The sequence below is a fragment of the Macrobrachium nipponense genome, chromosome 19, assembly GCF_015104395.2.
Source record: "Macrobrachium nipponense isolate FS-2020 chromosome 19, ASM1510439v2, whole genome shotgun sequence".
In the NCBI taxonomy this organism is placed as follows: Eukaryota; Metazoa; Arthropoda; class Malacostraca; order Decapoda; family Palaemonidae; genus Macrobrachium; species Macrobrachium nipponense.
In genome coordinates, this window is record NC_061088.1 from 76,974,282 (window position 1) to 77,001,781 (window position 27,500).

The 27,500-nt window shown below is 37.6% G+C and overlaps 1 protein-coding gene across 1 annotated transcript in view; it reads left to right on the forward strand.

Moving 5' to 3' along the window:
- The first annotated feature begins 13,596 nt into the window (after positions 1-13,596).
- Positions 13,597-27,500, forward strand: part of LOC135218462 (irregular chiasm C-roughest protein-like) — a 67,687-nt gene continuing 53,783 nt past the window's right edge. The window contains exon 1 of the mRNA XM_064254786.1: positions 13,597-14,130. The gene's annotated coding sequence lies outside the window, so the exon portion shown is untranslated. The remainder of the gene's footprint in view (positions 14,131-27,500) is intronic.

Genomic DNA, 27,500 nt, shown 5'->3' on the forward strand with positions numbered 1-27,500 from the left:
TTTTTAACGCATGGAACCAAAACAGATATAAACCTAAGTGCCCAAGATGACTGCCAAGTGACTTGGGCAAAAGAGCAAGTGGAATTGCCACAATCGCCGATTCCCTTTCCCTCACGGACCCTCAGCCCGACGACCCTTAGCCGGGCACCTCTGGGCACTTTCCCTCACGGACGTGACCGCACTTACAACAACCCGACCTAACCTGACCCTTTCCCTCAGTCCCGTTAGGCTACAGTCTTGATTATGCCCTGTATGAATCTCACACCTCAGTAAAACCAGTTTTTGGTTCCTCCCACAGTAGCCAGGTATTTTGACTGGCTTTAGGGATGCCTTCTACAGTAGCCACGGATTTTACTGACATTTCTTGTCCTTTCTATACAGCAGCAGAGGGAATTTAATAAAATTTTTATCTTTTCTACAGTAGCGAAGGATTTCACTGACATTTGTTGTCCTTTCTATACAGCAGCAGAGGGAATTTAATAAAATTTTTATCCTTTCTACATTAGCGAAGGATTTCACTGACATTTCTTGTCCTTTCTACAGTAGTAGAGGGAATTTACTGAAATTTTTATCCTTTCTACAGTAGCCAAGGATTTTACTGACATTTTTGTTCCCTTCTACAGCAGCATAGAGATTTTACTGAAATTGTTTTTGTCTTCCCTACAGTAGCCAATCGTTTTACTGACATTTTTGTTCCTTTCAACAGTAGCCATGAATTTTGCAGAAATTACCTATCCCTACCACAGCAAAAACAGATTCTACTAAGGTTCCTGATTCTTCATACAGCAGCAAGGTATTTACATGACTTTTCTTACCGGCACCACAGCAAAAAAAGATTTTACTTAATTTTCTTATTCTTTTAACAGTGGCAAAGGGATTCACGGAGGAATGGGGATTCTCCTGAAATTCCCGATTATTTCTAAACTGTGCAAAACACTTTACTGATTTTCTTTTTTTATAATTTCTACAGCACCAAGAGACTTCTCTGGAATTTCAGATTTGTTATATGGCAGTGAGGAATTGTCCTGAAATTTCTGCAGCTCTCAAAAGCAGCGTGGATTTAGCTGGAATTTCTCATCATATCTACAGCTGCAAGGAACTTTCCTAAATTTGAGATACCTTTTACAGACAGACAAGGAAACTGTAATTTGGCACGTCTGATGATTGGAGGGTGGATGATCATCGTACCGATTTGCAGCCCCATAGCCTCAGTAGTTTCTGAGATCTGAGGGCGGACGGACGACAAAAAAAAAAAAAAAAAAAAAAAAAAAAAAAAAAAAAAAAAAAAAAAAAAAAAAAAAAAAAACTCAAGTTTTCTTTTACCGAGAACTAAAACAAGTGGCAAGAAGGTGTACAAAAGGTTACAAAAGGTTGGGGGGTATAATGGGAATGCTTTGCCAACTCAACTCTGGGAAAGTGACTCGTGGCTCCTGAATGGAAAGGAAAGAAAGGCGGAAGCTATAATGATGAAATGTTCAATCATCATCGAGCTCTCCAATAAACATCATTTTTCAGACGAAAGCTGGACAGGAGGAGGATTACGAAATCAGCTCTTAAAAGGCCACAACTTCAATAAATATTTCTCCAGGACGATTCGAGTTGAAAAAAAAAGACTTCGAGTTCTCTTGAGTAATTCCGCTTCGATAATGACGGATGTGAAGAAATATATAAGAAGAATCATTAGGAAGGGAAAACGAAGGGAAGCAGATAAAAAAAAAAAAATATGGATGGAGAAATTAATGAAAAGTTAAGGTACGTCTTCTTATCCAAAGGCAAAGATGCACTGATGATTTATCGTTTCAGTTAGTCGTCCATATATATACATACATATACATACATACACACACACACACACACATATATATATTATAAATAATATATATTAGATATATATATATATATATATATATATATATATATATATATATATATATCTCTAATAAAAGGAGCCCATAAAAACACCAAAATGTAGAGAGAAAAGTACTATATTTCAGAGACTGCTGTCTCTCTCTTCAGGTATATGAATGAGAAAAGTTTACAGAAAAGGTGGTATTTATACCAAGAGATTCGTCCACAAGTAAGCCAATTTAGGTCACCCCCGCTGATAATCTTCCTTTAATCTTCTTAAGCGTTGGTTGAATGAACACTGCGTCGACGATGTCTGATGTCCAATTCCCTTTTGAGATGTTCATTACCTGCTTCTCTTTTATTAAGGCCGATTCCATCATTTGACTCTTGTACCGGCAGTTGCTGCTATAAATTACACGTGACATATTCCAGTTTATTCTATGGTTATGTTCATTTATATGATTGAAAATAGCCGAGTTCTGTTGTCCATACCTAACTGACCGTTTGTGTTGTATTAATCTCTGGGGAAGTGATTTACCTGTAAATCCGATGTAAGATTGGTCACAGTCCTGGCATGGGATCTCATATACCCAGAGTCTTTGGGCGATGTCTTTTGTTGGACGTTAATCAGGGATTTGGCTAAGGTATTTGGGTAGGTAAATGCAAAAGGGTTGGATTTCCCAAGGGTGTGAGTTACTCTCTTAATCGTCTCCAGGTGGGGAATTTTTATTTTATTGTTGGGTGTGTCTCTGGTCTTGTCTTTAGGGGGTCGGTAGAAAATTACGTTTGCTTTTTGAATTGCTTTCTCAATTATATGGTCAGGATACTTTAAAGATGAAAGTTGCTTGCGAATTAGTTCAAATTCTTTTTCCACTCGCTAAAAAAGTTAGATGTTATAATAAGTAGATCCGACAAAGACGGCAAAATTGTAATAATGGACAAAGACTTCTACCTCGACAAAATCAACCAGCTCCTTAGCGACACAAATACTTACGAAAAACTGACGAAAAATCCCCTCCAGAACGTTCCCACAGAATTTTTTCGGAAAGTAAGATTAATTGGCCAAGACAAAAAGAGTATTGAACTATTAGAGAAATTTAAAGTAATTAATCCTAAATTACCCTACTTTTATGGTCTTCCCAAAACTCACAAAGACAATCTTCCATTCAGACCCATCGTTTCATGCGCCGGAGCTTTCAATTACAAAATTTCTAAATGGTTAGCTGGCCTCCTTTCTCCTTTTTTAGGCACTTTTTCTCCCAGTCACATCAAACATTCGGAAGACTTTTGTCACAAATTCAGAGAAGCACATATACCACTTCACAACATAAAACTTTTAAGCCTTGACGTAGACTCCCTATTCACAAAAGTACCAGTACAGGACGTTCTTCAGTTTTTAAGGGAAAAATTATCCCCCTATTCAGATCATTTCCCTTTGGCACTTGACAAAATAATAAAGTTAGTTGAATTATGTGCATCTAATAAACGTTATTTTCATTCGGGAATCATTCTACAAGCAAAAATTCGGGTGTAGTATGAGGGTAGTCCTTTAAGTCCTATTTTAGCCAATCTGTACATGGAATACTTTGAAACTACAGTTAATAAATGCAATAAAACACAAAAACATGCTGTGGATGAGATACGTGGATGACATACTAACATTTTGGGATAATAAGTGGGGTAATTTTAATGAATTCCTCTCAAAATTAAACGCATTAGTGCCCAGCATCAAATTTAAAGTTGAATGGGAAACAGACAACAAAATTCCTTTTCTTGATGTTTTAATAATCAGAGACACGACAGAATACAAATTTACCATATACAGAAAACAACCAACGTTCTCACTTTCATATATTCACTACTAGCTATCATGACAATAATATCAAGATAGGTCTAGCTAGCAACCTATTCTTAAGAGCCTTACGAATTTGTTCCCCAGATTTCCTGGAAAAAGAATTTGAACTAATTCGCAAGCAACTTTCATCTTTAAAGTATCCTGACCATATAATTGAGAAAGCAATTCAAAAAGCAAACGTAATTTTCTACCGACCCCCTAAAGACAAGACCAGAGACACACCCAACAATAAAATAAAAATTCCCCACCTGGAGACGATTAAGAGAGTAACTCACACCCTTGGGAAATCCAACCCTTTTGCATTTACCTACCCAAATACCTTAGCCAAATCCCTGATTAACGTCCAACAAAAGACATCGCCCAAAGACTCTGGGGTATATGAGATCCCATGCCAGGACTGTGACCAATCTTACATCGGATTTACAGGTAAATCACTTCCCCAGAGATTAATACACACAAACGGTCAGTTAGGTATGGACAACAGAACTCGCTATTTTCAATCATATAAATGAACATAACCATAGAATAAACTGGAATATGTCACGTGTAATTTATAGCAGCAACTGCCGGTACAAGAGTCAAATGATGGAATCGGCCTTAATAGAAGCAGGTAATGAACATCTCAAAAGGGAATTGGACATCAGACATCGTCGACGCAGTGTTCATTCAACCAACGCTTAAGAAGATTAAAGGAAGATTATCAGCGGGGGTGACCTAAATTGGCTTACCTTGTGGACGAATCTCTTGGTATAAAATACCAACCTTTTCTGTAAACTTTTCTCCATTCACATTACCTGAAGAGGAGACAAACAGCAGTCTCTTGAAACAAATAGAGTACTTTTCTTTTTCTCTACATTTTGGTGTTTTTTGTGGGCTCCTTTTATTAGATGGAATTCTGTTTGTTACAGAACACTTTTACCAGTCATAATATATATATATATATATATATATATATATATATATATATATATATATATATATATATATATCTCTTTTCCTCTTTACAATGTCACCATTAACTCTATAACAAAATTCATATCGTATCGTTTATACCTCTGTCATGCTGAGTTTTGAATATAAACACATCAACAGAACAGACTACAGAATGCTGTCTGCAATGAACTTCAGGGGTGGAACACTGTCAACAATAACATATATAAATGGCCGGAGAAAACAACAGGTGAAAAACATCAACAAAAACAGACAAAGAACGATAAGAGAAAACACAGTTGAAACTCAATCAACAATAAGATCTCCTGAATAGCAGGAGAAAAGGGATATGAAATACCATTATGATAATAATATAAAAATAATAAAACTTAACTTGTTTGTTCTTGTGTCTTTTAGCAACCAGCGAAAGACAGAAAAAGGCAGTAAACAAAAATGGAAGATATTCCAAAATAAACAGGTAAATAATGCTAAGTGTACAGAAGACAAAGAGAACTCAGAAATCATTTTTCTATTTAACCTAAGAAGGAAAGAGTATGGGGGGGGGCGGAGGGGGAAAGAGGGGGGAAATAAGGGAAGGGCGGGACAACTATGACTATTGTATAACTTCGGAGAATGAAAGACGGAAGGAAAGGAGAAACAGCAAAATTTTAGGCTATTTCTTCAGAGAGAGAGAGAGAGAGAGAGAGAGAGAGAGAGAGAGAGAGAGAGAGAGAGAGAGAACTAAGACGACGATTTTTTAGTCTAGCTTCGGAGCCAAAGAAACAGAGAAAGCATTTAAGCACCTCCAACTCTTCTGGTTTACAGCCGAGCCCTGTGTTTGCTTTGCAAATGAAAAAGCAAATAGAATAAACTTTCTGTCGCAGAGAGAGAGAGAGAGAGAGAGAGAGAGAGAGAGCATTTGCTTACTCACTTTTCTTTTCTTTTCTCCCAAAGATCAAGTTTTGGTTTCCCCGTTTTCTGTTTAAAAATATCCATCGTTGTTTTGTTTTTCGTTCCTCTTAAATATCGAAGAACCCGGGCGCGTAAAATATTCATTTGAACTCCGAAAACTTGTTCTTGAATCGTGTGTGTGTGTGTGTGTGTGTGTGTGTGTGTGTGTGTGTGTGTGTGTGTACAGATAACGTAAACATCTGAACTAGCTTAGGTGTTGATGAAAAATGATATCACAAGACTCCTTTTTTTCCCCCTTCACCGTAAATACTTCAGACGATAACAGTCGCTTGAACATAACACTTCTTGGAATAGGAATATAGAATTTCGGCCAGATGCCAAGCGCTGGGACCTATGAGGTCATTCAGCGCTGAAAGGGAAATGGAGAGTGGAAAGGTTTGTAAGGTGTAACAGAAGGAAATCCTCAAAGCAGTTGCACTATGATACAACTGTTAGAAGAAGGTGGATAGCAGGCGATGAAAGAGAGAATGAATGAAATACCTGTAGTAATGTCTACAGTGCACCGCGTGAGGCACACTGACAGCACAACCTCCTTACAGGGAAAAAAAGTTCTGGGATGTCGAGCGTAGTCTCATAAATGACTCCTGAAATAGACAGCTCTTTTTTCCCCCGTCACATTAACAATAAAAACTTTATTCCAGTCTGCCACCATTGCGGGGAAAAAGATATATATAATCACATCGAAAGCAGTAGATGGATCTGCCCACTCAGCAAATCTGCTTCGGATTATTAATGACAAATCATTTCTCAACCGTCTGAATCCATCGGTAGTTCGTAAGAAAATATCATAAACGGTTATTCATACCTTTTGCATAACAAATGCACACACTTTTTTTTTATCTAACTGACAAGTCCTCCATTATAATAATAAATATTATTATTATCTTTTCTATGTTTCTTATTATTCAACAGAATTTGTTTAAAAGAGGGTCTTCTTCCAAAATATTATTATTATTATTATTATAATTATTGTTATTATTTCGTCTACCACAGTCCTCCAATTCGACTAGGTGGTATTTATAGTGTGGGGTTTGATATTATCATTATTATTATTAATTATTATTATTTTATTCATTTATATATATTTTTTTATCTATCACAGTCCTCCAATTCGACTGGGTGGTATTTATAGCGTGGGGTTAATTATTATTATTATTATTATTATTATTATTATTATTATTATATTATTATTATTATTATTATTATTATTATTATTAAGAAAATATATTCATGTTCAACAAAGCACATCAAAGATAAATTAAAATTGAAATTTAAGCTTCCAAAGGGATACGGCGTTCATTTGAGATGTACAGTAGATATTAGGAAATAGGGGAAGAAAGATCATCTATTAGAAAAGACAAAAGATAAATGAATAAATTAATAGATAAATATATAAAAACTATAGTTGAATATAAATTAATAGATAATTTATCTATCAACATGAAAATATCTCTCTGATATATATTCAATACACGCCATCAACTAGGGCAAGACTTGAGTGGAAGAAGAACATGTTTACTACGGTGACATTCGGATGTGTTTACTAACAATTTATTGTTGAACTCATAAACAGACGGGAAGCCAAGCAAGCAGCTATCCTCTCCTTGAGAAACGACTAAACACCTCACCGGGCTAGACCATCCACCATTAAGGGGTTTGGTGTCCAACAGTGTCTGGTATCTTCTAGATGATGCTGCAGTCATATTAAGCGCATGTCTTTTCCAAGCACGTGCGATTGCTCCAAGGAACTGCAAGCAACCCGAAGGCTCATCGGAAAGAGAAAGGTTTCGATGTTTTACATCTATCAAAGTCGAATTCCGCGCATTTTCTACCCAAGGTCTACAGAATATTCTTTAGATCTAGCGTTGCAACTTGCCGTTACATCTTAAGCTCGACACTCAACACTAGTGGACAAGTATTGACCATTCCGGTGAAACTGTGCCCAAAGCAGGCAATAATGATGCCCTGGCTTTATTCTACAGCAATAAAACATTCTCTATCCAAGGTCTACAGAATATTAGACCTAGCGTTGCAACTTGCAGTGAACACATTCTTCAAAAAGAAGAGGGAGCACTTGATAACATACAGGAGTGGCGGTAGATGCACACAAATAGATTACCTCCTTTACAATAGATCAAGGCTGGTGGAAGTTAGAATTGTAAAGTTATCCCAGGTGACCCACGTGGCCCCCCAACATAGGCTCCTTTGTATGGATTTAAAGATGAAAAGAGAAAAGAAAACGAAACGAATGGGGTAAAGAAAATCAAGTGGTATAAATTGTTAGGAGGGATAATGATAGAAGAGAGAGTTCAGGAGAAGAGTGCTGGAGAGGTTGATCTGGGAATTGAAGATGTGGGAGAATGGTGGAGGCATAATGCATCAGTGATTAGAAGACATGGAAAGGAGATACTAGGGGAACATCTGGAATAGTATGGGAGGAAAAAGAGAGCTGGTGGTGGGAAGAGAGGTGGGGGAAGTGGTGAAAGGTAAAAGGGAGGCAAAGAAGAGATTTGAAGAGTCACAGCTGCAGGAGGACAGAGAAAGATTAAGAGAAAGAAACAAAGAAGTAAAAAGGGTGGTAGCTCAAGCTAAGGCAAGGACATATGAAGAGGTTTATAATGAACTGGAAACCAAGGAAGGGTTGAGTAAGATGCTCAAACTGTCAAAAGTAAGAAATAAAAAGAAACAAAGGACATCACCCATATTAAGCAAATGAAAGATAGGAATGGTACTGTCTTAAAAAAGGAAGAAGACATCCTGAAAAGATGGAAAGAGTATTTCGAACAACTGCTAAATGAAGAAGATGAAAGACTTGTAAGAGAGGATGGACAAGTAAACATGGGAATGGTAATGGGGATATCTAGGGATGAAGTGATACGAGCCTTAAAAAGAATGAGAAATGGGCAGGCAACAGGACTGACTTAATCCCAGTCGAAGTTTGGAAAGGCCTTAGGAGAGGAAGGGGGTGGGGTAGACATCTTGTATGATCTGATGGTAAAAAAATATTCGAACAGGAAAAGATACCAGAAGAATGGCGGGAAAGCATATTGATACCTATATTTAAAGGTAAAGGTGATGTCCAGGAATGCAGAATTATTAGAGGTATAAAAACTAATGTCTCACACGTTGAAGATTTTGGAAAGAATCATAGATAGCAGGCTGAGAGAGGAAGTTAGAATAGGGAAGGAACAGTTAGGATTTATGAATAAGGGAAGAGGGACAACGGATGGAATATTTTGCATAAGGCAGCTAATGGAGAAATTCAGAGAAAAACAACGAGACCTGCATCTGGTATTCATAGACCTTGAAAAGGACCTATGACAGAGTGCCAAAGGCAAGAAATATGGAGATGTTTGAGGGAGAAGATGGTGCCGGAAAAGAGTATGTCAGAATTATTCAGGAGATGTACAGGAATGTGTATACTAGAGTGGAGGAGTAGTGTTGGTGAGACGGATGGATTTGAGATAGGAGTTGGATTACACAGGGTCAGCACTTAGCCCATTCATCTTCACATCGTGATGGATGTAATGACCAGGGATGTTAGAGAAGCACGTGCCATGGTGCATATTATACGCGGATGACATTGTGTGTGTTCAGAGGGGAAGGAGGAGTTGGAGGGAGTTGGAGAGGTGGAGAGCAGCACTTGAGGAGAGAGGAATGAGAATAAGCAGATCAAAAAAACCGAATATATCGTGTTTCTAGTATTACTGAGGACGGTTGGAAGTAGCATAAGATTGGGTGGGAAGAAATAAAGAAAGTACAGAAGTTCAAGTACTTAGGGTCCGTATTGGAGGATAGTGGAAGCATGGACCAAGAGGTGAGACACCGAATTCAGGCAGGATGGAATAATTGGAGGTCTGCATCAGGGGTACTCTGTGACAAGAAGGTCCCTCTGAAATTGAAAGGAAAGTTCCATAGGACGGTGGTCAGACCAGCAATGTTACATGGAACAGAAAAACGGCAAGTATGAGGAAAACAGAGGAGAAGAAAGATGGATGTAGCAGAAATGAGAATGTTTTGAGATGGATGTCGGGAGTAACAAGGGAAGATAGGATTAGAAATGAGTATATAAGAGGATCAACAAAGGTAGCTGAAATATCGAAGAAAATACAGGAAGGAAGGCTTCGATGGTATGGACACCTGTTACGAAGGGAGGAACGTCATGTTGGAAGACATACGATGGAAATGGAAGTGCAGGGTAGAAGAAGAAGAAGGGAAGACAATGAAAGAGATGGCGTGCTGTGTAAGGAAGATATGGAATTGAAAGGTATAAATGAGAACGAGGCACAAGACAGAAATCGATGGAGACGACTCATTCGTAATGGCGAACCCCATATAAAAATGGGTTTAAGCTAGGAAGAAGAAGTTGCAACTTGCCGATACATCTTGTACTCGACACTCAACACTAGTGGACAAGTATTGACCATTCCGGTGAAACTGTGTCCAAAGCAGGCAATAGTGATGTCCTGGCTTTATTCTACAGCAATAAAACATTCTCTATCCAAGGTCTACAGAATATTCTTTAGACCTAGCGTTGCAACTTGCCGATACATCTTGTACTCGACACTCAACACTAGCGGACAAGTATTGACCATTCCGGTGAAACTGTGCCCAAAGCAGGCAATAATGATGCCCTGACTTGATCCTACAGCAATCAAACATTGGCTACTTTTGTGCTAAGTCTACCAGTAGTACTACTAAGCGATGCCAGGAAGTCGAGCTGGTGTGACACCTCCTCCTTCAGGGATCAAAAGTCTGGCGAGGTTAGCACCGGCGCCAAGCATACCAACTAACACCCCCTCCCTTCCCTCCTCCACCCACACCACCTTACCACCACCACCACCACCCTTGAGGGACATCGGAACCCCGCCGGAACCCCACCAGTACCTAAAGGATGCCCAATTGGACGGACGGGGAAGCTACTTTCTCCGGCCGGGTTGACTGACCTCACAAGAGCCTTCCTCGGGCAGCTTGTTTCTTCCTTTGTGTTAGGCCGAGGAGGTTTCTAAACCTTCTTGAGGTAGGTTAACCTCGGTTAACCCCCGTTGTATGCAACCTCCCTTAACCTCCCAACCCCAAAATGAGTCATTCGAGACGGATAGACAGTATAATAATGGATTTTTTTTCCTTTAGGTAGGTCTAAGGCGAAAACTAACATATTGAATGGAAATATCCTTCCTTCATTATATATGTGTGTGTGTAAGTGTGTGTTTCACATATCGTCACGCACGCACAACGAAACAGACTCCACCACGAGCACAAACACACAAAACGTAATCATGAGTAAATGTGTTTACATTTACGTACTGATGTCAAGGATTTTATAACATTACTGTGTGTACTTTATCGTTATTTTTTCTCCACTCCTGTTTACAACTGCGGAGTGAATGCGCCTTGCATCTCTGATTTTAAGTAAACGGATAAAAAAAAAAGACGCCTGAGTACAAAGATGAAAAAAAAAAAGACAAACACAGGCATAACACTATGTATGCAGGAATGTGCTGCTCAAGCCCAAACAAAACACGTGACAGGAAACGGTTAACTCGGTCATTTACAAGCATCCCTGCATTTGGCAAGACGGCCTCACACACAGAGAGAGAGAGAGAGAGAGAGAGAGAGAATTGGAGGCTGTAAGGAGCGATGCAGGTGGCTGTGTTTGGAGCTGGGTGTTGGATACAGCAAAGGTGCTTCAGGAGATGGGGGGGGGGGGGACCATTTTACTTACTTTGGGGGGTTAGGGTGGAGGGGGTTAGCGGGCCTTCCCCTTCCCCTACACCGGAGGCGGTAGTTATAGAGATGGGAAGAAGCGGTTGCCCTTTGGGGGTTTGGGGGGGGTGGTATCGTGGGAGAGGGGGATGGAGAGATGAAGTCAGGTAGAAGCGTTCAGATGAAGGAGGGCAAAACTCGTAGGACACGGGCGGTGGCTAAGGCGGTGTGACCTAGAGGGAGGAGGAGAGGGTTGGGGCGAGTGGGTGGGTGGGTGGGTGGGAAGGAGGAGGAGGCAGATACAAAGGATGGGGGGTTGGAGGAGATTACCTGGAGGAGATCTGGAGGTCGCATTCCCTTGGCGGCCATTGCCGTATTACGTCCGCCCACCTCGATACCTCTAAACCGGTCTTACGGAGCAGATTCTGGAAAGAAACGGAAAATACAATGGTTGGGGAGGCAGAGCTGCTCTCTCTCTCTCTCTCTCTCTCTCTCTCTCTCTCTCTCTCTCTCTCCAGGATAAATACATACGGCAACATTAAAACAAAAAAGTACCTAACTATTGATCAGTAAATAAATAAATTTAATTATGACTCGAAAATTCTTGAGAATTTCGAAGCCAAATCTTCATAAATTTAAGTTGTACGACGTCTGAAGCAAACTGAAATAACGTTAATAGGTGGTCGAGAAGAGAGAGAGAGAGAGAGAGACGGAGAGAGAGAGAGAGAGAGAGGAGGGGGCACTAAAATTACAAATGTACATAGGAACTATTACGAAAATTAATTAATAAAACAGTAATTAGTTGACATTCACTTTAGAGAAAGAGGAGAGATAATTCATTATTTCTAAACACAACACACCCAGTCACACATTCATACATATGTACATACTTATAAACACATTCGCCCACACACATTATATATATATATATATATATATATATATATATATATATATATATATAAAGGTATAAGCCACGAAGAAAAAATAAACAACGGAGTAGCTGCAAGATCTTTCGACGTTGAACGTCCTTTACTCTGCTGAGTAAAGGACGTTGAACGTCGAAAGATCTCTTGCAGAAACTCCGTTGTTCATTTTTCCTTCGTGGCTTATACCTATATTTATGAATTTATCACGTTCCAAACTTTCGTGATTCAGTTATCATCATATATATATATATATATATATATATATATATATATATATATAATATATATATATATATATATATATGATATATATATATATATATATATATATATATATATATATATATATATATATATATATATATATATATATATATATATATATATATATATTCGTGTGTGCAACGATACCACGAACAGTTTAAGGTGGTCTAACTGCACATTTAATATATCGTAAAGGAAGTTAAGGTTATAAGAGAGAGAGAGAGAGAGAGAGAGAGAGAGAGAGAGAGAGAGAGAGAGAGAGATTATCAGTTATATATACATGTAATAGCAGGATAATATTTAATTTTGTATACTATAACCCTATACTACTGACAATGTTATCGAAAACACAACTTCGACAGTAGAACTGGACATTTTGTATTTCAGAAAATAAAATAGGGAAACATCACAGCAATGAAGTGGCGCTCTATGTATTTAGCAAATATATACGTTTGCCTTCTATGGGAACAGATTAAAAGAATTAAATTACTATGAACGATTTGTATTCTATTGCCTGTATTATGCAGCTAATCAGAAATTAACCCGATCTCTTCTGAACCACATTCTCACTGCACCTAAAATACCTTAAGGCTGAAAGAGAGAGAGGAGAGAGAGAGTCAATGAAGCGTTTACTTGAAAAAAGAAATAGTGTCTGCGCCATGAAATCAATGTCTATTTTTTTTTTTTCCTTTTTATAACCTTGCTCTGTAGCGAGCCGGTGGTCACAGTTTTCAAAGCTGCATTTGAATTTTAGTTTTCCAGCGCAAAGCAAACGCCCCCAGGACCACTCGGTGTCTTAAAGAGTTGGTTCCTGGGAATGAGGGAATGTTCATCTGAAACCATTACTGGACATGTGACCTGCAAGCGAACTACAACTGCGGTTTGTATACCTCCAGTCCATTCACAGTGGCATCAGAAGCTCAGAAGCTGTTGTCCCTATTGGCATGTGCTCTCGGCCCAAGAAGGGCCCTCGCCTCGCGGGCCAACCTGCCTGCTCTCATACCCACTTGTTCTTTAACCCCGCCCAATCTTCTCTACCCCCCCACAAACCTTAAACGCCCCAACCCCAACCACTGACCCCCCCAAACCAATCCTCTACTACGTCAGTGAGAGTTTGACCACGGTTGTAGTAAGGTGTCTCACGCGTCGTCGCATCCACAAAAGCTCGTGCATGTTTATTGTTTTGGCGGTCCAGGCTTCATGAGTCTGGAAGGAAAAAGCCTTATTTGCCTGATTCCTCTGAGCGACTGTCGCTGAAAGCTTTCGGAGATCTCTCGTCTGTGTGCAACAAGTGCATTTCCCCCCAGTGATTTCTTGCGCTGTGGAATGCACCTGCCACAGATCTTTGCAGGATCTGGAAATCCTTCCAGGCCATATATGTGAGGTTGTCAAGTGCCTGGACTTGGGGGTAGTACCGGTAGCGTCAGTCTTCAACCTCTCTCTCTTGTGTTTCAAGTGCGTTAGTTGTCTCGTGACGCTGCTATGTGTCACCCAAAGACCTGTTACTCGTGAAAGTGTTTGTCTGTGAGGTACAAAAGCGACTTATGTGATGCTAATGCAGAACAGATAACGAGATTCAGACCGGCTGGAGTCGTCGAGTTTCCTGTGATTGCGCCTCAACAACAGGTAAGGTCTTATTATATCAAATTCTTGTTACCGAGATTAAAAAAATAAGAGAGTTAAATAAGACAGATTGTTAGATCATTCATTAAGGTACAGAGAATATTTCATTCTTGAAGAATGTGGTATGAAATAGTCGAGAGGAAAAAAGGGAACATTTATTCGTCTCGGCTGATGGTTTAACGGTTTTTATATCACAGTGGCTTTGTTGCCTTCGTGGTTGGCTGATCGCGTTTAAGCATCACCACCTTGCAGCATCCCTTCGACTCTCTCTCTCTCTCTCTCTCTCTCTCTCTCTCTCTCTCTCTCTCTCTTTCAAACCAAATAATGTAGTAAATTTCTCTCTCACTCACTTTCTCATTAAAATCAAGCAATCATGAGCCAGTCAGATAGTAACAAATCTCTCTCTCTCTTTCTCTCTCTCTCTCTCAAACCAAAGCAATGATGAGTAATAAAAGTAAATATTTATCTCTCTCTCACTCACTCGCTCTCTTTATATCAAACATTCACAAGCCAGATAGTAAATCTCTCTCTCTCTCTCTCTCTCTCTCTCTCTCTCTCTCTCTCTCTCTCTCTCTCTCCACTTTAAAATCAAATTATGACGAGTCTGGTGAGTGAAGACTCAAAGCAAACAGGAAATCTCCACGAACCAGTGGAATCTAGTCCTTTTCTTTTTTTTTGTCATTACCCGCCAAACTTTTATTTACTCTTTTGTGAGAAACCGGAGTCAAATGACCATTAGTGGAGAGAGGGAGATGAAAAGAATTATTTTTACCTTTTTTTTCTCTTGACTTTTTCATCCCGAAGTGTAATACGAGTGTTTGCTTGCACACGCATCTGTGTTTACTCTGCAGACTCAGGCTTTGGTAAACAATCATCTCTTTCCGCCGTAATTACTAATCTGAGTTACACACGGGATGTCCAGTTTTAGGTGAAGTGTCAACAGGCTTTTGTAAAAAAAAAATGTTTGTAATGTTCTCGTGTTCCCCGTAAGGGAGTCATTACTAAGACAGATAGCGTTATGAGATGTAATTAAGGTTTAATAATTACCAACTAAGGCAGATAGCGTTATGAGATGTAATTAAGGTTTAATAATTACCAACTAAGGCAGATAGCGTTATGAGATATAATTAAGGTTTGATAATTACCATCTCGTGACGTGAGCCAGAAGAGCAAGAGCATGTGATGGCATTAGGCCAATTCAAACCAGTAAACACAAATAATTGTGAGATTTTGAGAATTAAGATATGATGTCTCTCACAGTCACGGTAGAAGATGAGATCACAATTATTGTAAAACAAGAGGAAGAAAGTGTCCGACAGTGGCCTAGAGTACGAGATCACAATTATTGTAAACAAAAAGATGTATTCAGTTGCCTAGAGGACGAGATCACAATTATTGTAAATTAACCAGAAGAAGAAAATGTACTACTGTAGCCTGGGGACGAGATCACAATTACTATAAACCAGAAGAAAATGTACTACACTAGACTGGAGAACGAGATCACAATTATTATAAATAAGAAGAAAATGTACTACTGTAGCCTAGAGCACGAGATCACAATTACTGTAAATAAGAAGAAAATGTACTACAGTAGCCTAGAGTACGAGATCACAATTATTGTAAATAAGAAGAAAATGTACTACAGTAGCCTAGAGTAACGAGATCACAATTACTGTAAACAAGAAGAAAATGTACTACACTAGACTGGAGAACGAGATCACAATTACAAGAGGAAAATGTACTACAGTACTACAGTACAATTATTGTAAAAAAATAAACGAGAAGAAGAAAATTTACTGTCAATTGGTTTTGCAATCCTGTAAGAGCATCTGAACTTCTGGAATTCTTTTAATGAGCAAAACTGTCAACTCTGATTAGGGCCGTCAAAGTATGAAAAAGAAGTCAAGCATTATTATTATCATTTTTTTTTTTTTTGCTAAGAAAGATGCAATGATCTTAAAAGTGTAAAAAAAGGTAACTCATTACTGAATTCTTTATGTCTCGACATTGTCTCAGTTTAATTGAAATGATATTATTATCTGTTGTAGTAATGGCTGGGTGATCTTTTGTTTGGGTAATATGGAATATGGCGTCCCAACGATTATGAACGCCCTTTTGAAATATTTCTGGTAACAAAATGCGCTAGATAAAAAGGTACTTTTTAAGTCAGTGTTACAGTAACATTTCCTCACTCCATTCATGTTTTGCCTCTATATCAATACAATTATACATAAAACGATGCAAAATAGTCAACAAATAAAAAAAAATATTAGTGTATTAACCTGTAGCTGCTACAACACTGGCCACATGGATAAGGCAAACTGCTTAATCTAGACAATTGAGTAAACTCAAAAGTATGACTATAATAATTCTGAGACACTGACAAAGACTGGATATGTTAAGGCAATCTGCCAGATGCAAGCTGTATTGCATTAACAATAACTTACGGTCGCTCCGACAGAATCCTGATTGACCTGGACGCAAAAAACCTGTTGTATATATTGCATCCAGCAAAGAACTCGTTGTATCATCTTGCTGGCGCTCTGGTAATTTATTAATGTATCAATTTACTTTTTGTTTATAAATTTATTCATTTATTTTTTCCCCTTTTAATAAGTGGCATCTCTTCTTTCTGTATTTCCCTCTCCTTCTTCCTCCTGCTTCCTACTAGTGAACACCAAAATATTCTTTGGAAGCTTGAATTTCAAGTCAGTGGGCCCTGTGTGAGCTTGTTCCATATGAATAGGTTTCATCTACTGAATAATAATAACAAATACTGAATGGGTAAGGAAAAGGTGCATTGGCGTTGCAATGCTCAGGTTGCATGACCTTATGCACACTACCTTGACTTTGCAGTTGGGAGAGTGACGTGAATTTCAATTGCAAGGCCGCTTCGTGGGCTCGGTTTCAAACGCGGAGATTGACTGGGGGGGGGGGGGGGGGGGGGGAGGGTGGGGGGGGGGGGGTGGGGGGGGGGGGACTGTACGTCATACTCGGTTCTTTATCTCTTGTTCCATTCAGCCAATCATTATATATATATATATATATATATATATATATATATATATATATATATATACATACATTATATATATACATATATAATTATATAATATATATATATAGATATACTATAATATATATATATACATATATATATATTATATATATATAAAATATATATATATATATATATATATATATATATATATATATATATATATATATATATATCTATACTATATCTATAGATATATATATATATTATATATATATATAATATAAGATATATATATAGATATATAGATATATATAATATTATTATATATATATAGATATATATAATATATATATATATATATCTATATATATGTGTGTGTGTGTGTGTGTGTGTGTGTGTGTGTGTGTGTAATGGGTGGTGTATGCGTGTGCGTGTATTGTTGCTGAAAGAGACAGACAAAGGCAAAACTATCTTACGGTTTCACTGTGGCAGGTTTTGGAAGCAAGACCAGAGAGAAAAGAAGTATTTGTGCTTTGGATCGGGGTTAGGTACCTGGGCATCGGCCTCCTCTTCCTCCACCTCCACCTCCTCCTCCTCCACCTCCTCCACCTCCTCCACCTCCTCCTCCTCAGATTCAGGCAGCTTAAAACAATATCATTTGAACTTCAGTGGGTTTCCGGACGGAGAGGGGAAAAGAACCCAGCTGGCTGGCACACAAGAGGAAAGAGGGGGGGGGGGGGGCGAGGGGAGGCCCCTGGGAAAAGGGACCACACAGTGAGAGGAGGAAAAAAAATCCAAGGATTCTGGAGGAAGGGAAAATTGGTTGGCCGGCTACTAGAGACACCTAGTGTCCAGGAAGGGCAACTTTATCGAGAAGAAGTTTATACATTTAATGCGTATATATATGTATACCCCTAATAAAAGGAGCCCATAAAAACGTTAAAATATAGACAGTAAGTACTATAATATAAACATATACATACATACACACATATCTAATAAAAGGAGCCCATTAAAACGCACAAATATAGAGAGTAAGTACTATAATACATACATACATACATTCACACATATCTAATAAAAGGAGCCCATTAAAACGCACAAATATAGAGAGTAAGTACTATAATATATACATATACATACATACATACACACAAATATCTATCTTTATTTATACAGCACAAAAAGCTTTTTGTGTTAACGTCGAAATGCTTTGCGCGTATGAAAGAAAATATTTCGGTTTATCCTAAATATTTAAGCGTTGTTGAAATGTACGAATAAAGTATGCATATATCTATAATTGGCAATTATGTAAATTTAGGCGCAAAAACATTTACATGAGTAACTTATGCCAATATTTAGCATTTACACAAATACGGTAAAATACTGCACTAGCAAAGAAACTTCTGTAGTCTATTTGCACTCAATAGTGGATGTTTAAATGTACGATCACTTCAATATATATATAATATATATATATATATATATATATATATATATATATATATATATGATAGTGTACTAAAACCGTAACAAGAAGCAGGAAAAATAAATGATAGTGAATATTTGCCTATCACTTTCATAACACTTGTGAAAGGAACACAAAATGACTAACAGGACCTGACAATAAATTTAAGAGAAAGTCGACGAATGGAAAGGTAAAGGAAAAAAAATCTGTAATCAAGAGAGAAAAAAAGAGAATAATTATGCAGACGAAGGTGATTGCACACCGTTGCGAAAAAGAGAAACTTAAGCATGATAGCAGCAACCATTGTGGCTATGCGAAGTGGAACATGGACTCTATGATGTGAATGTCTTGGAATATAATTGGAATATGATGTGGATGCCTTGGAAAATAATTGGAATATGATGAGAATGCCTTGGAAAATAAATGGAATATGATATGAATGCCCTGGAATATAATTGGAATATGATGTGAATGTCCTGGAATATAATTGGAATATGATGTGAATGCCTTGGAAAATAATTGGAATATGATGTGAATGCCCTGGAATATAATTGGAATATGATGTGAATGTCCTGGAATATAATTGGAATATGATGTGAATGCCTTGGAAAGTAATTGGAATATGATGTAAATATCTCAGAATATAATTGGAATATGATGTGAATGCCTTGGAAAATAATTGAAATATGATGTGAATATCTTGGAATATGATGTGAATGCCTTGGGATATAATTGGAATATGACGTGAATACCTTGGAATATAATTGGAATATGATGTGAATATCTTGGAATATAATTGTAATATGCTGTGAATGCCTTGGAATATAATTGGAATATGATGCGAATGCCTTGGGAAATAATTGGAATATGATGTGAATGCCTTGGAATATATTTGGAATATGATGAGAATGTCTTGGAATATAATTGGAATATGATGTGAATATCTTGGAATATAATTGGAATATGATGTGAATATCTTGGAATATAATTGGAATATGACGTGAATTCCTTGGAATATAATTGGAATAAGGTGTGAATATCTTGAAATATACTTGGAATATGATGTGAATGTCTTGGAATTTAATTGAGGTATATGAATGTCTTGGAATATGATTGGAATATAAAATTTAGGCCAAAGGCCAAGCACTGGGACCCATGGGGTCATTCAGAGCTGAAAGGGAAATTCATAATCCATCTATTGACTATCAACAAACTCATGATGTATTTATTTTCATTAATTTCATAATCCATCTATTGACTATCAACAAATTTATTAATTTATTCATTTTCATTCATTTCATAATCCACCTTTTGACTACCAACAAACGCTTATTAATTTATTCATTTTCATTCATTTCCTAATCCATCTTTTGACTATCAACAAACACTTATTAATTTATTCATATTAATTAATTTCCTAATCCATCTTTTGACTATCAATAACATTAATTGAATTTCCATTTTTTCAATTCTCTAATCCACGTTTTGACTATCAACAAACACTTATGAATTTATTCATTTTCATTCATTTCCTAATCCATCTTTTGACTATCAACAAACACTTATGAATTTATTCATTTTCATTCATTTCCTAATCCATCTTTTGACTATCAACAAACACTTATGAATTTATTCATTTTCATTAATTTCCTAATCCATCGCTTGACTAATCAACAAACACTTATTAAAGCAAAGATTATATGACCTTAAACTTTATTAATCTGTTCAACTGCATAAGCAGCGAAGAACAAGGGCTTAGGAAAACATCCCCCCCCCCCCCTCCTACCGCCCCTCTCCCAAAAAATACAAAAAACTTGTTGTCATTATTATCAGAATAACGTAAAGGGTCAAGGCCCACCTCCTCGAAGCCATCCCATTAGTCAGGCTAATTAGACCCCATTAGCAACGAAGGGCAGGGACTCAGGACGCAGCGCAGCGGCGGCGGGGGCGGAGACAGTAGGGCCAGCACGAGAAACCTGGTATCCCCTTGAAATCGGACACCCCACCCACCAGAAGCAAGCCAACAGGTTTCGAGTAACTTTGCCGAACTTCAGAAGGGGAGCTGACTGAGGTAGTCGAGTTTCAACCTGCGGTCTTAACAATTTTTTTCTCTCTTCTTCTTCTTCTTCCTCTGTTTTGTTTATTGAACATTTCCTTCTTATCACTATTCACTCCGGGGGTAAAATGATCGAGGGGTGAGAGAGATTGGGTGTCTCGACTTTCGAGTGACTGACTTCATTACAGGTCATAGTTTGGGCACGAAGGAGGGACTTTCTCTCTCTCTCTCTCTCTCTCTTTTTTGGGGGGAATCGTTTTTGACAGGTCAGAGAGAGGCTGGGTGTCTCGACTTTCGGGGTGACTTCATTACAGGTCATAATTTGGGCACGAAGAAGGGGCGTCTGTTTTTTTTTTTTTTTTTTTTTTTTTTTTTTTGACAGGTCATCCCACCCAGGTCGTCGATCTGACTATCTATACCCCAGCACTCGACAGCATGTTATCGACGAGGAATTGTAATAATAAAGATGATAAAGGATTAAATGAGAGTTCAGTGTGATGTGTCAAACAAGTCGAGTCACTCTCAAGTTTCAACACTGACAATGACTCGGGAATTCGAGACATTCAATTGAAATATAGATGGTGTGGTGGTTTTGAGTCAATAATAATATAATAATAATAATAAGAAGAAGAAGAAGAAGAAGAAGAAGAAGAAAATTATGATAATGATGAAGATGTGTTGATAAATAAGGAGAAGAAGACGGAAGAAGACGAAAATTATGATGATGATGATAGTGATGATGAATAAGGAGAAGAAGAAACTGATGATGATGCTGATGGAAGACAGAGTAACGAAGAAGAAGAAATAGAAGTAGAAGATGGAATAAGATTATGATAATTATTATGATGATGCTGGAGATGATGCATAAGGAGAAGAAGAAGCTGATGGTGAAGATGATGATGGAAGAAGATAACGATGACGAAGAAGAAAAGAAGAAGATTATGATAATGATAATGATGGAGATGATGGTGATGGTTAAGAAGCCGGTGATGATGAAGAAGAAGAAGAAGAAGAAGAAGAAGTAGAAGTAGAAGAAGGAAGAAGATTATGATAATGATGAAAATGATGGTGATGATTAAGAAGAAGAAGCTGCTGATGATGATGATGATGGAAGAAGGAGAAAACGAAGAAGAAAAAGAAGAAGTAGAAGATGGAAGAAGATTATGATAATGATAATGATGAAGATGATGGTGATGATTAAGGAGAAGAAGCTGCTGATGAAGATGGTAGAAGGAGATAACGATGACGAAGAAGAAGAAGAAGAAAAAGATGGAAGAAGAAGAAGAAGAAGAAGCTGATGATGATAATGATGGAAGAAGGAGATAACGAGTTAACGATGATAAGAAGAAGAATAAGATAATGATGGAGGAAGAAGATGACGACGAAGAAGATTAGAATCAGGAAGGAGAAGAAAAAGAAAAGGAAGAAGAAGAACGCAATAAATAGCAGGAAAAACTATTACGTATACAAGCCATATAAAACACGCACAGACCGACTGACCAAAAAAAAAAAAAAAAAAAAAAAAACACCTTTGTTATGAAGTCTTCTTTGTCTCTCTCGGTCCTTCTGGGGCCTTCCTCGACTCGAACTAGATTATGATGATGACAAGCCCCGTCGTCTTTCATGACCAAGCATAGTATTTATAATTGCAAAGTTCGTTCATGGAGGATCTTTATGATTAGGACGTCGGTCTTCTGCTCCTGCTGCTGAGGGGCTTCGTGAAGGATTGAGGGGGGGGGGGGGAGGGAGTTGGGGGGGGTGGGGGGGAGTAGGGGAGGATGAGAGGGTACAGGGACCACGGCAAATCTAGTGGCCATCTTTAAATTTCGAGTAGGCTGTATTCCCTTAAATTTGTTCCTTTGGATATGAGAGAGAGAGAGAGTCTAAATGTTTTTACAATGCATAAATATAAAAATATATATACATATATAAAATATATACATTATATATATACATATGTATATATTACCATATACTATATATATCTATATATATATATATATATATATATATATATATATATATATATATATGTACACATAGAGAGAGAGAGAGAGAGAGATACCTGGGAGACATTAATACAAAGAGACGAAGTGATAAAGTTTTGACCATCGTTATTATTATTATTATTATTATTATTATTATTATTATTATTATTATTATTATCCCCATAACATGATGCTTCAATGTACAGGACTCCATGCTGAAATATCATGTTATTTTTTTCTAATTTACTGGAACTTATGCAAAACAGGACGTTATCAAGATCGGATCGTTTATTTCTGATTTCCTTAAATCTAATTTTAAAACATATTAATATGATAAGTCAATTTAGGCTTAAAATTTATAGTGTTTGTTTCACTAATTGTAAAATATTTCCCAGTGATTATTAACGTAAGTCTACTTTACACGAGAGAGAGAGAGAGAGAGAGAGAGAGAGAGAGAGAGAGAGAGAGAGAGAAAGGACCCATAAGCGAATTGAAGCAACTATGAATTCCATATACGATTATGTTATTCAGTCATAGTCGGCTACACAGGTGAGAGAAATGTGTACTTAGAGGGGTTTCTATGAAACAAGGTAAATTCCATACACCTTAGTTTGTGTAAAAATACAGTTTTGTAGCAGCCAAAGAATACAAATACAGAATTAACGCACAGTTATTTTTAAGTTGCAATTACCTGATAGGGAGCTTTCCAGATTTTCTAAATTCACACAATTCTGTTTCCCAACTTTGCGTCCTGTCCACAGATTAGCTTGTAAGAAAATTCTTATTCAAACAATATATATATATATAATCTATATATCTATATATATATATATATATACTATATATATATATATATGTATATACTTGCATATTATATATATATATTATATATATATATATATATATATATATATATATATATATCAATTACTTATTATGGTCACTTGACTTTCACATTCTGAGTCACTGAATCATAATATGGGTGTGGATCTGTTGTGTGTATTTTTTTAGTTTAGTTCGCTTTTACTTACTACCTTCAGGCTGTTGTGTAGAAATGTTTGCAATATTGTATTCATTGAGTATTTTTCTTGAGTGTGTATATAGATATATATATATATATATATATATATATATATATATATATATATATATATATAGATTGAGCATATTTATATATATAAATGTGTCTGTGTTTGTATAGAGTATGGCCAATAATGATAATAATAATAAAAATGATATTATTATTATTATTATTATTATTATTATTATTATTATTATTGTTCTTGCTGTTATTAGCAATGATAAAACTATGGTTGTTACTAACTTGAATAAGCTTTTCATCCCGTATTCTCAATTCAGTTTTGTCAGTTCTACCTGATGTGAAGAATATGAAAATATGTCATTTATGAGAAAAAATAAAATAAAACTTATTATAAGCAAGAACTAGCCAATAGTATTGATAAACGACTTAGAATTTTTTTTTTTATGTCCCATTCCAGATTCCCTTCACTATTACGTCAACGTCGATATCTTTATAGTTACGTTGATACATAGGACAAATAGATTCTGCCTTGGAACTTTGATGAATAGACTGACGTGGTACACTGATGAACAGATTCTGACACGGTACACTGATGACTACTCCGATATGTTACACTGATGAATAGATTCTGACATGGTACACTGATGATGATAGATTCTGATATGGTACATTGATGAATAGACTCTGACGTTTTACCTGATGAACAGATTCTGACATGGTACACAAATGAATATTCCGGTGTTATACTGGTGAATAGATTCTGACATGGTACACTTATGCATGGACTCTGACGTGGTACACTGATGAACAGATTCTGACATGGTACATTTATGATAATAGATTCTGATATGGTACATTGATGAATAGATTCTGACGTGGTGCACTTATGAACAGATTCTGACATGGTACATTGATGAACAGATCCTGACACGGTACACTAATGAAAAGATTCTGACATGGTACGCCTACGAATAGACTCTGACAGGGTACACTTACGAATGGATTCTGACATGGAGCACAGATTTACAGATTCTGACATTGCACATTGATATTGACGAAAGATGGCACACTGATGAATAGATGCTGACACGGCATTTGTAGGTCTGGCGAAAATGCGACACAGCAGCTGTCTACCAAGAGCATCAATGACACAAACATTTATCTCATTTCCACGAATCCCTCCGTTATTTCTGTATCGTCATACATGCATAAAATGTCAGCAGGAAATGTTTCTCTGAAAAAAGAAAGAAAAAAAGGAATATCTTTACTTCCACGTTCCAGTTTTCAATGTTTTGAAATAGCATAGTGGGGGAATAGTTTTTATTTCTATATATAGCACAGAATAATGTGTTGCCTATCACGGGATTTTGGCGAGATTAAGGATACGTTAGAACGGTGTATTAAACAAAATAATTCTTTATACATAGATTTTTGGTAGATGTCTTCGTGGTAAACAGAAATGAAGAAAGTGGTACCAGAAAAGTGTTAGAATAATAATAATAATAATAATAATAATAATAATAATAATAATAATAATAATAATAATAATCTTTGCCTTCAGCTTTTGCCATTTCTATATGGGGTCGCTGTTTCTAGCCAGCCTTCTCCACCTTCCTCTGCCCTGTACATCTTGTTCTCTCAATAATAATAATAATAATAATAATAATAATAATAATAATATGCAGTTCAGTATCTATGTGCATAGATAATGAAACAATCTAAAGAAATTTGAAACCCATGGATTTAATACACACTGTTCAGACAACATGAAGAAACGAGCTATCACAACAGCTATAGTCGTTGAGCTGAGGAAAGAGGTTGGGAGGGAGGGGGCGACCTGGGAGGGGGGTGGGTGGACTTTTAACCTTCGCAGAGGCTCCATATTATCAGATATACCAGCTCAGGATTTTGAGCTACACTAGAATGGGTGGAGAGAGAGAGAGAGAGAGAGAGAGAGAGAGAGAGAGAGAGAGAGAGTCTTGGAGACTGAAGTGCCTCCAGTCAGACCACGTCGATCAGGAGCAATGAGAAGAGAAGAGAAGAGGAGAGAGAGAGAGAGAGAGAGAGACAGCTGGGCTACACAAATTGGCTGGCCACACCTCCAGGTCATTCTGGGGTACGAGTGGCGTTATATACCTGTTGTTCCCTTAGGTTGTTTCCGAGGATGCAAGGTGGCTGACGACGACGCTGGTTATCTAAAGCAGGTTCTCAACTTCTCATTACAATCAAATCGAAGGACAAACTCGACTTCGTTCTCTTGTAAGGGGGGTAGTCGTTGTAGATTGTCAACTGGTTGAGAGAGATTTAGTCCTATTTGTAAAGTGTTTATGCAGTAGACCAATGCATATTCTTTGGAAGCTACTCTCTCTCTCTCTCTCTCTCTCTAGACGTCCACTAGGTCTAGGTCCTTATGAACCCCTGTTATAATTAGCGTTTAGACAGTAGACTCCAATGCATATTCTCTGGAAGTATAGTTTCTCTCTCTCTCTCTCTCTCTCTCCATTAGGTCTAGGTCCTGAATGAATCCCGTGCTCCAAGTCCATTTGCAGCACGGGAGACTTGTATGCCCAACCCAATAGCCAAGTCCTGCACTGCCTCCAGAGGTCTCCGCCTTTGTTCTTAATAACTTAGAACGAGTCGTAGATGCCTGACTCCCACCTGCTTACCTGCTTACCTGCTGCTGCTTCTGCTGAAGCCGCTGTGCGTAGCCGCTGATTCTTTTGCCTCGTTGTTGTTGGACCTCGGGGGATATAATGGGTAGGGGGATGTAATGGGTCTACACCCCGCCGCAATAGTTGCCGGCTACGAGCCTCCTTCATCCCTCCGGCCACCAACATCTATTTTGGTCTTCTTCTTCTTCTTCTTTTCTTCTTTCTGGGGCAGAAGATTTGCAACTGCAGCTCCTCAGGGCTGGTGTAGGCGCAATCATGTCTTGTCCATCGCTCGTTTTTTTTTTTTCTTTGTGCGCGTGTGCGCATGTCTGACGTGGAGGCCTTTATTCTTTTGTTATGCTGTAGAACGTGACGATTGTTAAAAACTAGCTAGGAGTCGCCGGGTTTCATTAGCAAAACTATACAGATAATAGGTAACAGGTTCTCGCGTACACACACAGAGAGAAAGAGAGATATTCGTTATCATTTTCTCAGTTTACAAGTCTTTTTCAACTTGAGCAAAGGCAACATCAACAGCTACGGTAGACGCTTAAATCAACTGCTACCTCCTGTTCTCCTCCGTGTCTAATGGCGGCCAACCGCTGCCGCAGTTCCAGATGATAACCGATCTATATATTAGTCGGTATATCACTGTCGAACGCCCGAGGAAAGTTAGCTGCAACCATCTAATATCCTAGGCGAAGTTCCAATTCGGAATCCATATCTTTTCGACAACTTTTTGCCCAAATGAGTTTTTTTTCTCCTCTCTCTACGTTATTCTATAATTAAAGGACGCTTTCAAAACAATCGAGTGCATAAATTAGAATTTTGTTATTTCTGTTTGGCGTCTAAGCCTAAAGAAGGATGGCTAATTAGACCTAAGCCTCATCCAGGTTTGGTGTTCATAACGGCACCGACAGCAGGGTTCCGTAAGGGCGAAAATTGCACCATGATGACTCGTCATATTACGTCAGTATCAACTCCATGATCGGTTCTTCTTCAGCTAGCTCGGATTTAACTTATTGTCTAAAAGGGACATTGGAATGAGGCTTCAGATGAGACCCCCACCTTTAATGTTTATGATTCTCCCATCCCAATATCCTAAACGCTACCTACCCCCAACCACCACCCCACCAATACCACTCCATCACCTAAACCTTACCAAAC